Source organism: Mercenaria mercenaria, chromosome 7 (assembly GCF_021730395.1).
Source record: "Mercenaria mercenaria strain notata chromosome 7, MADL_Memer_1, whole genome shotgun sequence".
In the NCBI taxonomy this organism is placed as follows: Eukaryota; Metazoa; Mollusca; class Bivalvia; order Venerida; family Veneridae; genus Mercenaria; species Mercenaria mercenaria.
The window spans coordinates 56250031-56265299 of record NC_069367.1 but is presented as its reverse complement, the minus strand read 5'-3'; the positions used below and the strand labels follow the sequence as shown (position 1 = coordinate 56265299).

Genomic DNA, 15269 nt, shown 5'->3' with positions numbered 1-15269 from the left:
AATATAAATGCTTTTGTTTTGTGGAAAAAAAATGCAAAGTGGGAACACCCGTACCTTATGGACAGAGTTTTAGTTTTGTTTATGTGAAAGCTCCTCTAGAAACAACTTTCCTGTGTGCTTGAAAGGGAATGACGTGGTTACATTCTTTGACAGAACTGCCAAATGGCCGAACACGTGATGATGTATTTACGGTGACGCGATAAATTTCAACGACAACTTTTAAATTAGCTGTCTTACCGGCTTCTCAGTCTGTGTAAATACGAAACCTTTATGTCTCAATGTCGTGACTCATTGAGCATGACCCAAACTGACCATAGCCTTAGGGCAATGGTTAGATTGTACCATCTGAACCTCTGAACATGATCTCAGGTGACCCTGACGCATACGTTTGTATATCAGCAAAATGTTCTTTGATATGAGTTAGGGGTTCGAAAAACATAAAATTGTTGAAACTGGCTGTATTCGATGAAAATATGGTTGAAAGGGGGTCTGGGCTTGTTACCTCAGTTATACTACAGTCTTAAACTACAGTCTTGAAATGTATTGCAAATGTATCTTCCCTCTATATGAATCATTTATATTCATCAGCAAATATACATTTTTAAGAGTTACACCAGATGTTTACAGGCCACCGAAATGTGGACCAGTCCGTAAATTTTCTATAAATAATGAAGCTTTAGAAATATTTCTAGCTTATATCATTAGGGGATTTAACATTGTTCTATATAATACGAGTGGCTGTCCGTGTCCGAGTGGTTGAGGTCGCCGACGCCGAACCACCTGCTCATGTTGGTTCGAAACATCGACTGGGATGTAAAATTCTTTCAGTGAACTTCAGTGAACTTTCCAGCTTACATGAGGAAGATCGGTAGTTCTACCTGACGATACTCGGAGAAACACCTGGGGTCTTTCTCCGCTACCAAAATCTACCCGTACTCGCATCAACCTGACTTTTCAACCTCGTTCATATACTATGCCAAGACTTTTTTAACAACACGCATATTCTGAAGTTTGTTGTATAATTTTTTATTTATATTCTAATGCCTCGTATTTCGTAAATATCTTGCTCAAAATTGATAATTAATCATTTCTAGGCCTTTCTTGCAAGTGACTCAACTTCTGTAACCATTAACGTTAAATATATTAAGGAGATTTTTTTTATTTTTGGAACATCACGTTTCTTGATTATCCTTTCTTTTCATATGCACTGCGTTGTAAACAAAGTAAGGGATTTAGCTTACTGTATGCACGCCATTTGCTTCGCTTGATGCGCGTAAAATCTATTCTGGTACAACTCTCCTAACACATGTCAGAATTCGTATACAACTTCTGCTGACAAGAGTCTGAACTTGTGAGAACATTTCCTGAGGCGTGTCAGCACTTGTGTTAAATATTTCCTGACACATGTGAAAACTTGTCTACAGCCTGTTATGGCACATGTCAGAATACAACAGGTTAGCTAAATGGTAATATCAGTGATACTAGAACTAAGTGGCGAGTATGATTTCAGATATAATTAAAGTTATATTCAAAGTAAATATTTATTCATATATTGATAAAGACACTTCTTTGTTTTACATACAACATGTTAACCAAACGGCTATGTAGTACAATGAAGTGGCATTGTTGAAACTTGTACCTCGTGTTGGTTGCGTCATTCGTTGCTGTTATCTTAGTACAATTCATGTATGTAAAGCCTCTTGTCAAACTCATTTACCTTTGCTGCCGCCTCTAAACAGCATAATAAAGCGTAATATAAATTCTATAAGTACAATTAACTGCTTGCTACAAAAGATCTTCACGCATATATGAAACAGATGTATGATTTGAAGTACTAAACATAATAAAGACTATCCTAATCCATTTCTGTAGTGGATTGTCATCAGGTTTAATTACGCTTTTAATTCAATTTTACTATAATAGAATTCCCCTTAAGCCAGTGCTAGGGTGCTCGAGGGATGTGACACATTTGTTTACTTGTCAATCTGCTATCAAATTGCCTCGTTGCCTTCTAGTTTGTTCTCCATCACCATAAGTGCCGTAAGGTGACTGTAAAAAAAGTTTCCCCGTGCTTGGAGTCTGGGATGTTATATTTTCTGGTCCTTTAGAATACTAGTAATGGAAAACATTCAATTTAACTACATTTGTATAATAAATTCCCGCTGAAGCTGATGGTGCGCGATGAGTATTGCACATTTCATAACTTCAAAATGAAGAGATTCATACAAATAGAATCTACTGTATTACTTTGTCGCGCTTTTGTTTGCAATGGATCTGTTCATATATTTTATTAAAAACTATTCCGCTTGAGAATTCATTGCATAAATTTTGTAGCTCTAATTCCTATCATATTAAACATAAAGACGATTTATTTTTGATTTTGGAAGAAATTATTCCTGACAAACATATTATTCTTGCGCATTGATATTTGATCACTTGTGCTTTGGTCCGCACTTGGGGTTACCAGCGAGGAACATTGAATCGGGAAAATATAGATTTGGCAGTAATGTTGTCGCATAAAAACATAGAATAAAAAGAAAACTTATTTGTTTTTGTATAAGATGATTGTTTTAAAATCTCGTGAGCTTTGTAAATAGTATACTTAGTTCACTTAGATTACTATCACGAGATGGAGAGATGGAATAAAATTAAATCTTTTGAAAAACAGACAAACAAGTATGTTCTATATCTTTATAGTAAAATGGTGTTTAGATTTAACACTCTCGCGTATAATATGGCGTATTTTACAGGCCAATGTCTTAAGATTACTTACGCATCACATGATTGATTCTCGGTAAACTTTCGAGTGAGAATCCAAATATCTGCCGAAGAGCGTTGTCAATAGTAGCAAACGTTTCAGGGTCTGGTTTGGGAACTCTTGTGTATATATTTAGGAAAGGATCGTCACATAGGTCGCCTCTTACTGACATCTTGGCACAGCCCCATAATATCTTGTATCGTTTGTAGTCAATGGCTGCTACAATAACAGTCCCGCTCCATATAGCTTCTGGGGAAGATAGAATAAATAGGTATTTTATTCTATACTCTACCACAAATTATCAATTTATAAAAAGTCAAGAAAACTGGAAAAGGGAAGTAAGTGTACTAAGAAATGAAGTGTGAAAGAATATACTGTCAACTAACAAAGTTCATAGTAAGAAAAAGTTTACGGATATATAAACATATTCTAATCTATTCAGGAATGAGCACAAAATGTACAGACATCCTACTTACTACATAGCAAGAAAGACTGTTAGGGAATATACAGACAGGCTACTTCCTAGATAGCAAGAAAGTGTTAAGAATATATGGACAGTCTACTATAACTAGGTACAAAGAAAGAGTTTAAGAATATGCTGACAACGTACTAACTAGAGTTAAGGGATATATAGGCAGCCTACCAACTACATAGCAAGAAAGAGTTAAACTTAACAAATATACAGATAGCCCGCTAACTACATAGTAAGAAAAATTTAAAGAATAAACAGACAACCTACTAACTACATACATGTAGTAAAAAAGAATGTAGAGACAACCTACTGACAACATAGCAAGCTAGAGTGAAAGAATATACACAAAGTCTACTAACTACATAGCAAGAAAGAGTTAAAGAATATAAACATAGCCTAATAACGAAATAGCAAGAATGATTTAAAGAATATACAGACAGCCATTGAATTTAATTTAATTAAAGATAATACAGAAGTTAAGATAGACAGAGTGAGTAAAATAACACGCAGGAGTGTTTTATCTTTTTACCTGAATGTAAAGTCTTTTAAATAGGCCACAACATAATCGAAAGCCTCAAAAGAATATATTTATTAAATAACGTATCGACGGAAAACATCAGTTGAATGTTTCGTCTTCGTAGTTTTAGTTGTTATTTGTAGAATAAATAGATATACTTGAGTTGCAACTTATATATGTACGTTACCTATTGGGTCTTTGTTTGTATATATCCCTGGCATACCTTGTCGTGTACGTACGGATGACAATGTATTACACAGACCTTCATTTCTGAAATTTGCATTTGCAAGAGTAAATAATAAATATTGTGCTACAAGAAGTATTCATTTTATAAATGAACACGTTGTTTAACTTTTTTATCAACCTTTACTCTGCCAAATTTCTAAATGAACTGGTCCATCATTCAATTTGGGCAGTACTTTTTATTATTTGAAGGTGTGTTTACTGAAAATTTACTGACAGAATAGCGGACTGGTCGCAAAGGAAAAATCAGTTGCCGCCAGCAGGCTAAAGGTTAAACACTTTGCAATTTAAATCAGGCATACTATTTTAGAAATACATGTATGCATTGCACTGTCCTCTTCACTCAAATATCTCATTGATACATGCACTTTGATTTGAAATTTTAAAAAAAGTTGTAAAGTTATTAAACATACCGCATAATATATGAACCTCAAGGACACCAGACAACAACAAGCGAAATGAAAGTTCCTGGTTAGATTGAAATAAGGTTAAACCTATCTGCATATATTGTTTTGTTTTACACAGTCACTAGCATCAGACAAGAAAGACAATGCCGCGTGTACCCTAACCCTAGAAACACTATAAGAACCATTGCCATGAACTGGAAAATATACTATCTAATTTCAATCATACATTACTCACTTGAAACGCGCAGTTCGGTATATGGGTACTGAGAGATCAGTCAAAAAACATACGAAAGCATAAGATACGCGGAGTGTCTCTGCGAAGAAGTTTACTAATGAACGATGGATTTGTTTGTTTTGGTTTAAGCGCCGTTTTTGACAGTATTTCAATTATGTATAAGCGGACAGTTAAGCTAATCAGTGTTCCAGAATTCTGTAAATGTACTGTCTATCTTGTTCTCCACAAGTAGCTCCCCAGACTCCACTACAATGTAACTTACTCCTATTGGTACTGTAGATACTGCCATCACGTATGAATTTGGGTTGAAATTCATTCGCGTTATATTATTTCATTTTTGAAATTTGTCGTACATAACACTCAATAGTCAGATACAAAATATTTTGATTGTAATACGAGTAAAAACTGAAGAATGAGTAAAGTCAAATAATTTGACGAATTGCTTACAGCAAATTATAAATATTCTCGCATTCCTAAAGTTCACTAGTCTATACTTTTCATTATGTCCTTAAAAGTCGTGGCATAATTATATCATGTCAGTTTGCCTGTAGATTATTGCATTGTTTGATTTACCAGGCGTTACCAAGCGTGTCACAATTTTAAGATCACATGGTTTTACCATCGTCACGTGAATTGCAGCGGTTATTGTTTGGCTATATTCCTGCGCGGAGGTTGGTAACTGCCAACTTGTCCGTATGAAACAGAGGTCAAGGACGAATTATTTACCAAATCGTCATGTACAACTTACTCCTCGCCCGGGAATCGAACTCAGAACGATCTGCGCGTTGTGCTTCCAATAGATCTTTTCTCAGACATTTTATCCCTCATATACTTTAACACTGAGCTTAATGACAAATGAATAAAGTGAAACACTGACTTCTCGGCCTAAGGTTTGCAGAATTATTTATACTTTAACAGATAGCAAATGTAACATGTGTTACAATAAAATGCAGACGATTGGCTATAAGTATTGTGTTTGAACACATCGCGTATGAATGACAAATACAATGATATTTACAATGATATACGTTCCTTTCAGTGTATAGATCTGACTTCTCGTCTAGCTTCTCTACTCTTTTTATCAGTGTTCACTCTTGAGCAGTTTTGACTATATATTGGACCATACGTATGTCTACGAAATCTTGAATGGACCTGTTTATGTCTTAAAAATAGTTGAACAATCTGTACTTTATTATCTGTCAGCTATTTCCAACATATCAACATCCATTAAATTATAATTCGCTATTACTTTACACGGCCATAGCCTAATTTCTGAAGGAGTTCTGTATGCAATAGAGGTCTTCTAATAGTCTTTGGATAATTAAGTAGGTGGTTATCTGGGTTGCAAATAAATCGAGGGTCATAGTCTCAAACCATGTTGCCCTCCGAGAAATTCAAGATGGCCGCCAAGATTGCCTCTAAATTTTGCAGTTGCAAAAAACTCCATATAGTTGGCAATGCCTTTCACATTGTGTGATTGAACTGAGCTTTTCATGGCTCATTTCATCATTTTTGATTACGGTTGCATATTTCATAGCGATGTTGTCAAAAAATGTCATACTTTTTACAAAATACAATGTTTATCATCTTTGAAACAATAAAAATATTGGAACTTCTTTTTTGTTTATTTCTGATTAGAATGTTTAGAATTAAATAATAGTGATTTAATCTAGCGCATTTAAAAAAAAGAATAAAAAAGAATCAAATTAAGATCCATACTGAGTTTTGCATGCAAAATTAAGTGGGTGTTGTTATTCCACATGAAAAATAGAAAGCCGTATTAGTGTTGTTCATTTGTAAATATAGTAATATTGCCATAATATATCCAAACACATGTACTGTACTGAGAAATCACAAAAACATGGTTATTATTAAAACAGTATTAGTTTTCAGATACTCAGTGATTATTTTTGAAGAAAACATGCGCATGTATATGTATGCTAGTTTGGCATAAAAATTCAGTTATATTTATAAAACGTAATGTGTTGAAAACATGTAATTTTGTCCATTTAAATGCGTCAAACTCCATACATGATCCAATAGTCGAAGCATTTCGAAACTTTTTTTAAAAATTTCCTTGCCTTATTTGTCCGTATTTGAAAAACATTTCAATGTTATATTGAGCTTGTTGTGTAAATATTTCATTTTTGGCCATAAAATTGGTAAAATGTAATATTGTTTATTTTTGCTTTTGCTTTGATTTGTTGATGTACATTAGGTCATGAAAATATCTTTTCTAAGAATACTGATTGTGAAAATTTAAAACTGTAAAAAAGAAATTCATATCAAATTAAGCCAAGTCCTGGTATATGCGTACAAAATCAAATAAACATGCAAAACAAAAGCAATCTCCTTTTCATGGCGTATTACCCAACCCTCTGATTTTGCATGCATTTTGGTCATTATTTGGTCTTCACTTTATCAATGTTCTAAATGGGCTTATTGAATTATTGCTATTGACAACTGTTATTTTGATCAGAACAGTTCATAAAAAAGAAAATATTACTAATCGCTTCAATATTTTGACTGTTTCCATGGTGGTGAAACGTGTATCTTGGTGGTCATCTTGGATTTCTCAGAGGGCGTAACGATTTGAGTCTATCACCATCAATTTTCTTGCATCACAGATAACCACCTACATGATCATTCAAAGATTACAAGATTTAGCTGACCAAATGGTTCCTTCTAGCCCATATGCAATGATTTGTCTTTTAAGATTTCAACATCACATTACAGATGTTTAATATGACAATGATACAAATTTGTTAGTTTAAATTCTTTGCAGAAACAGCACTTCTCCGTCACGTGATTAACACAAGCGAGCATCTGCATATTATATACAAAAAATAGTTTACATATTCATTTATGAAACGCGAGAAAAGGATCTACTGAAGACAGGTTAAAAAGTTGAAAAGAAGCATTTTCAAACCTGAACTACAGCATTTGCAAATTGCACAGATATAGACCTGAAGCTATAAAACATCACGTTTCATAAAATGATAATTTGACAGGAGTCTATGTTTAGATCATTTATTTCATAACATGATTATTTGGCAGGAGTCTATTTTTAGATTATTCATATTCATTATGTTAATCTCTATTCTATAGTATCAATTATTCAATGCACGGGTTAGTACCCTATACGAATTATTGTTCCTTGTTAGCCTGCTGTTAATAGCGTGCATATCACAACAGATTAACGTAAAGACGTATGAACACACATTGGCATAGAGGCTATTTGTAAGAAATATGTACGAGTCCAAGATGGCGGCGCCCTATTTGTATTCGGATGCCTTTGACAGTACCTTTGTATTCATTACCTGCTCAGTCAAGTGTGAAATATGACCATAAGTGTTCCTTCTCAAGAGAAGAACAATTAGGGAACCTCTCATGATACTAGGCTACAATGAACATACCTCAGATACGTTTCATTTTATCTTCAAAGGCTCTTTGGTATGGGTATTTGATGTAAAAATATATTAAAAGCACATTAAATGAATATATCGAAATTTAAATCTGTTGCAAAACTTTGTGCTTTGCTAATCTCACACTGTATTATTTGATTCCGTTTTTTCACATCACGTAGTCATGCACGCATGTATCATATTTCTGTAATAAATCATGTACTTCTATAATAAATTATGTATATGTACATTACTGAAGCTAAGACTATTTTAAAATGATACCTCCATGTATCGTAACTTATAAAACGTCTTTCGTCGGCTTGGACCAGATACTGTGAGTAGTCTTTGTAGGTGTCGGAGCTTTGATAGTTACATCCGGCTAGCCTGTACTGTACATACCACTGGCCCATTGTCTGAAATAAGATAAATGAAAGTTAATTACATTGTGTAATGTAAATACACTATGCTATTCCTCATAGCTTATCTTTCATAACCATTTTGGAGCAGTATTTTTGTTATTTATGTTTTGCAAATACAGGTATGCCTGTGTAGGGGCCTTCGTGGCCGAGTGGTTAAAGTCGCTGACTTCAAATCACTTGCCCTTCATCGATATGGGTTCGAGCCTCACTCGGGGCGTTGAATCCTTCATGTGAGGAAGCCATCCAGTTGGCTTACGGAAGGTCGGTGGTTCTACCCAGGTGCCCGCTCATGGTGAAATAATGCACGGAGGGGCACCTGGGGTCTTCCTCCACCATAAAAGCTGGAAAGTCGCCATATGATCCATAAGTGTGTCGGTGCGACGTTAAACCCAACAAAATAAATAAATGGTATGCCTGTGTATGAAATAAAACATTACTTTAAACGAGACGGTAAAGAGTGTCAGCATGATGAGTATTTTGTCATCTGGTTATGCTTACCAAGTACACCTCTCTAGAGATTTTTCATAGGAACAAACACTTACTGTAGGAATAACTGAGTGAAAATAAATCATGATCCTATAAAAAAAAACTTTTTGACCTCTTGACCTACATGTATATATCAGTTTACTGTTTCAGTGACAAGCATAAAAACGATATGTCCCTCAATTCTTAAGATCTCCAACATCTATTAACTCTAGCAATTTGACAGATTATTCGGGGTGTTCACATATCGAAGAATCCTTTTTTTGCGTATGTCAGCATTGTGTTAATGCCAAAACCGATAGAAGTAATATTCGAAAAAGAGCAGAAAGAAAGAAACATTTATATTTGAGCTCTTATTTTGAAATTCTTAGTTTGATCATTTACTCTCCGTTAAACTATAATTTCGTATGCATGGGCACCAGAAAAAGTAATCGTGTATTAATATTAATAACATATGAATTATTATGCTACACATAAGATTTTATGCAAATTAATATGATAGTGCAGTGTAAACTTACAGCTTGATCGTTGAAATAAGGTAGTGGTGCAGGAACTCTTTGCAACAGTTGCTTTACATTGTTGGCATTTGCGTAGCTAAATATAGCAACAAAGAACAACGGCCAAAGTAGCATGTCTAATATCTGGAATAAGAAAAAAAACTACAAAAACAAGAAATATATATTCTGCGAGACACATTAGACAGTTTGGATGTTTATATGCTTTTCCTTTCTTTACTCTTTTTTTACATTTTCTTTCTTTTCTCTTTTTAAATTTATACGTAAACCTACAAAACAACAAGTTATAAAGCATATAATGCAACTTAGCAAAATATTAGCATACTCGGTTTGATATAATTAGTTATGGAATGTGCTGTACCCCATCCCCACTTCCCGCCCAGTACTGGCTGACGCGGATTTCTTTTACGACTCAATGATACTAAAGAACCAGAAAATATAACAACACCGAATCCAAGTACGGGGATACTTTCTGCACTTAAAGACTGCTATTACTACAGTTGCTAAAATCTGTAAGAAATCCCTGTTGTAGTATGTAACGCAACCAAGCAAAACAACATGTGAAAAATAGTCAAAAAGCTAAACGATTCAGGAATAAAAAGAAATAAAGAACTTCAGTAATGATTATCGTTGGTTTTTGTGTTTCAGTTAGGTAGATGGGCATTCCGTATGAAATGCACAAAGGCAATTATTTTAATAAGGAAAATTTGTGATACGTTATACAAATCCAATGAATAAATGAATAAATAAGGCATAGTTTTGATCATTTAGGAATCTTGACTATGTACATTAAATAATGCCGGTTTGAAACTAAACATTGTATTTTTATAAGATTGACGATGACATTTCTAACTGAAATAAATGATATATATTTATAACAAAGGTCTACAACATAGAAAGTTGAAATAACCTTACATGCGTTAGAGGATAAAGGCAAATATATTTTGTCAAGACAACAATTGATAGTGCAATATGTACATTCTTTTATAATTCATAGACTGAATGACAATGGTTTTTATGATAACTGCATTGTTTGAAGTATATATATTTGAGCCGTGCCATGATAAAACCAACATAGTGGCTTTGCGACCAGCATGGATCCAGACCAGCCTGCGCATCCGCGCAGTCTGGTCAGGATCCATGCTGTTCGCTAACGGTTTCTCTAATTGCAATAGGCTTTAAAAGCGAACAGCATGGATCCTGACCAGACTGCGCGGATGCGCAGGCTGGTCTGGATCCATGCTGGTCGCAAACGCACTAAGTTGGTTTTCTCATGGCGCGGCTCATATATATATGATATGTGATACATTGTTGAGACCCAAAATAAAGAATAAATACTTGTATGATGAAAATAAAGGTAAGCACTCACTGTCAGTTATTATCTAACATTTGAAACAAAGATTGATTTCGTAAAGTTTAAGAAATTTAAAAATGTGAATGCAATCACACTTGTGCTAAAAGATAACGTTAGAATAAAGGCCACTCCTGTTATACTTGTTTTCAAAATTTGCAACGTTCAAGCACAGGTACTGTAATTTTACTTATTAAGTCAACAAGAAATCTCATTTGATTACTTCAATATACAGGATTGAACAAATAACTACTAGTTTCATAATTCTGAGACTGAGTTACACAAGTTGATCTAATTAAAACCATACTAAAGATAGAATATAGTGTAGAAGTATGAGATAAATCAAGTCGAATAACATCAATATTCGGAATATTTTAATTGAAATAATTTGCCAAGAAAATTGCCATTAGATATAAAGTTTTTATAATTGATTCTAATGTATGTTAATCCAATAAAAATGTTGAGAACATTATGCTTGTACGACTAGCAACAAAGTAACTATAAATTACGTATGAATGTAACCTTTCAAAAAGTATTATCATTATTAAAGATGTAGCGCTCATAGTTAGTTCATTTTGTTCCACGTAACAGTTCGTAACACAGTTTTCGTGTTTGTTAAATCACAATAAAATCAAATAAATTTATATAAGTTAAGCTATTATCATACGCAATAGACTTACCTAAAATAAATATGTAACATTTATAAGCTAATATTCAATGCAACAGAATTACATAAAAACAAAACATTACCAGTCTGTTGTCCTAGTCCAGTCGGCAGCAGTAGTAAGTCTGCATTTAAATTCAGGCTCATTGCATAAATACACTCATTTATACATAGAAACAAAAGACATTGACATTTAAAGATTACGTGACAAGCAAACTGAAATTTATCAGGCTAAATCATTTTTCAACATGTAAAAGAGGTATGATCTGTCTCCCGACTTGTTTTACATAATGAGGTTAAGCCGTGATCAGTTACTAGCATTTTAGAGATGCAAATACAGACACTTATACATTTGTATAGCGCAAAAAAACATTTCAAAACTATTCTGTTGCGCTTCACACAGTCACAGGTTATTTACAAATTCCATTCTATGACATAAAGTCAATTAAGCGGTTCATGTATAACATTCTAAAAGGGTAACTTTTCTGTCCTTTTCTGAAAGATTGATCATTTTTCATATGTTTAAGGTCACTAAGAAGATTATTCTACCATTTTGGTCCAACAACAGCAAAGGATCTATCAGCGAGTCTCGTTCTTGTTCTTGGGACAGTAAACTGAATGTCATTCGAAGATCTTAATCTGTATTTTCCTTGAGCACACATTAACACAACGCTCAAATAAGATGGAGCTTTTCCTTGCACAAGAACAATAATTTTAGCCCTTACAGACAGACAACGAAGAAATTATTGAATTTCTGTTGTTGGATGACCACCTCGAGAATTGGTAACATTTTTGCTGTTGGTTTTGCACACTCTTAAGTCTGTTGATCCGATAGGCAGGGATATCGGTGAAAAGGTCATTGCAAAAGTCAAGATGACAATGAATAAGTCCATTCCCACATGATCTCTGTGGACTTTTGTGACAGATGTTTTACGATTGTCTTTCAGATTTCTTAGCTGGACATACGCTATTTGACATTTCTTTCTTATATGCATATCGAACTTAAAAGAACAGTCCATACATACATACATCTTCACTGTACATCCACTAACATTCACACTTAAGATGGTTACTCTTGCCAGTTGATGCTAAGTTCCATATATGATGGTCTCAGTTTTTGAATTGTTCATTTTCAACTTGAATTTTGTCGTCCACAGACTAACATCATTAAGACATTCATTTAGTTGTTGAAGAACACTTGTCTCATTCTGCACATTTCCAGATTGAATTCTGAATACTATTTTATGGTCGTCCGCATATCCACACAATTCATTTTAGTATTTCTGAACAGCTTTGTGGAGAGCAGCAATGTACATGGTAAAAATGACAGGACCTGCACAGGAGCCCTGAGGCACACCAAATTTCAATGGCTACATGTTTAAAAAACAACCACCTGCATTGTCCTTTCCGTCAAATAGGATTTTACCCAGTTTAATGAAGTGTCTTTAATCCCAAATTCGAAGTACTGTTTGTGGTGCCCCTCTATCCAGAGTACTTTTTGTTGATATAAAATCTTTCCGGTAGTTCTTTTCGGTATTAAGCACGTTTTTATCGCCACTGAGGGCGCCATGTTTGTTTTTTCTGAGTTTCAAGTTTTTGAGTCGAAATTCTCTTGTATAGCCGCTCATGGTGTAAGTTTTATAGTTACATTGTATAATTTGAAGCTGTTCTTTGTGACTGTAAAAATGTTTAAACCTGTCAAGCCATATAGCATTTGATACAGGCGATTTTTATGACATGCTATTCGCACCTGAATTTTCTCGAACCATGTATTGTTGTTTTTGTAAGTCCAACATCTGTATTAAAAGGTTAAATGTCAATATATACTGTTTCTACGCATATCATGTAATTGATTAGGACTTGTTAGACGTTAATATTGTCCTTTATATAATATATTTAACAATAAGTAATTTTCTTGTCCTGCTTTTTTAACGAATTGTAATTCTAATTTCAGTAATTTACCCGATGGCACGATATACATTAAAGAGCTTGAACAGTCAGTGTCTTCGTCTTGTCAATTGGGTTCGCTAGCTGCAAAGTACATCTTAGGGCAGCATACTGTTGGAATATTGACGGTATCAAACACGGCGCTGAGATCTATCATAAATCCAATTTTACTATTGTAGAATTTCGCTTAAGCCTCAGCCAGGTTTTATGGATGTGGTTCATTTCCTTATCTGTCATGAACAGATCCAATAAAACCAAGTCTGCTATTATGTTGTCTGGTTGCCTTCTATGCCAAAGAGGTATGATCTGTCTCTCAAACTGTTTTACATAATGTAGTTAAACCGTGATCAATCATTTTAAGTATAGATTAACATGAAATGTGAACCAAATATACAGTTATTAATGATACTGTCGGCTTAAACACACCTAAATCAATTCAGTTTTGACAACGATTCACATTTTAACTCAAGAACGTTTGGGCCTAGGATCATGAAAGTTGATAGGAAGGTTGGTCATTAACTGCAGATGACCCCTTTTGATTTTGAGATCTGTATGTCAAAGGTCAAGGTCACGGGGACCCTGAACAGTTAAACGGTTTCCGGATGATAACTCAAGAACGCTTGGGCCTAGGATCATGAAAGTTGATAGAGAGGTTGGTCATGACCAGCAAATGACCCTTATTGATTTTGAGATCAGTATGTCAAAGTTCAAAGTTACAGTGGCCCTGAACAGTTAAACGGTTTCCAGATGATAACTCAAGATTGCTTGGCCTAGGATCGTTACAGTTGACAGAGAGGTTGGTCATGACCAGCAAATGACCCCTATTCATTTTGAGGTCAGTAGGTCAAAGTTCAAGGTCACAGTGGCCCTTATTGATTTTGAGGTCATTTGATTAAAGTTCAAGGTCAGATTGGCCAGGAACAGTTAAACTGTTTCTGGACGATAACTTGAGAACGCTTGGGCCAAGGATCATGAAAGCAAATGACCCCTATTGTTTTTAAGGTCACTAGGTCAAATTTCAAGGTTACAGTGATCCGTAACATTTAAACAGTTTCCAGACAATAACTTGAGAACGCTTGAGCCTAGGATCATGAAACTTGATAGGGATGTTGGTCATGACCTGTAGATGACCCCTATAGATTTTGAGGTCTTTAGGCTAAAGGTCAAGGTCACATTGACCCGGAACAGATAAACCCTTTCCGGGCTATACCTTGAGAACGCTTGGGTCTAGGATCACTAAACGTAATAGGGAGGTTGATCATGACCAGCAGATGACTCCTGTTGATTTTGAGGTCAATAGGGCAAAGGTCAATGTCACATTGAACCAGAACAGTAGAACTTCTGTTTACAGTGAGCAAATAATTTCTGTTCCTTGTACAATTACTGAATGCATCAAGGGGGGCATTTCGTGTTCGACGAGCTCTTGTCAAACACAATTTTGTATCTATACTACATAAAAACTACTTTTTTGCACTGGACCCGGGCATGGACTAGGTCATTCAAGTGATGTTAATACATGAATTTTATTTTTGAAATGCTTTGCCAGAAACAAATATTTATTTATGTGCAGATTGACACCTGGTATCTTTGTCTTGTTTCTTCCACAGTAACCTCGTTTTGCAGCATAAAAGATGAAATAAAATCCATACACATTTGTGGTATGTTTTGCACATCAAACGCACTGCCATATCCCCTACAAACCAGTCAATGTGCTTACTCGCTACTTCTTCAGTACTCCAGTTCAAATTCAGCGTCAGTTCAATTTTATTCGATCCTTGAATCGCGTGTAACTTTGTCTTTTTTTTTTAGGAATCAAATCAACGATATTGTGAAGTACCAGTCGGTATGTCTTAA

At 34.6% G+C, this 15269-nt stretch overlaps 1 protein-coding gene across 2 annotated transcripts in view; it reads right to left on the bottom strand.

The window, feature by feature from the left end:
• The window catches only part of LOC123555381 (uncharacterized), a 129205-nt gene that overhangs the window by 98570 nt on the left and 15366 nt on the right, over positions 1-15269 (bottom strand). The window contains exon 1 of one of the 2 annotated variants that reach the window (XM_053548462.1): positions 11555-11575. The exons of the other annotated variant lie outside the window; for it this stretch is intronic. The gene's annotated coding sequence lies outside the window, so the exon portion shown is untranslated. Of the gene's footprint in view, positions 1-11554; positions 11576-15269 lie in introns of those variants that run through there. 2 annotated transcript variants of the gene reach the window in all.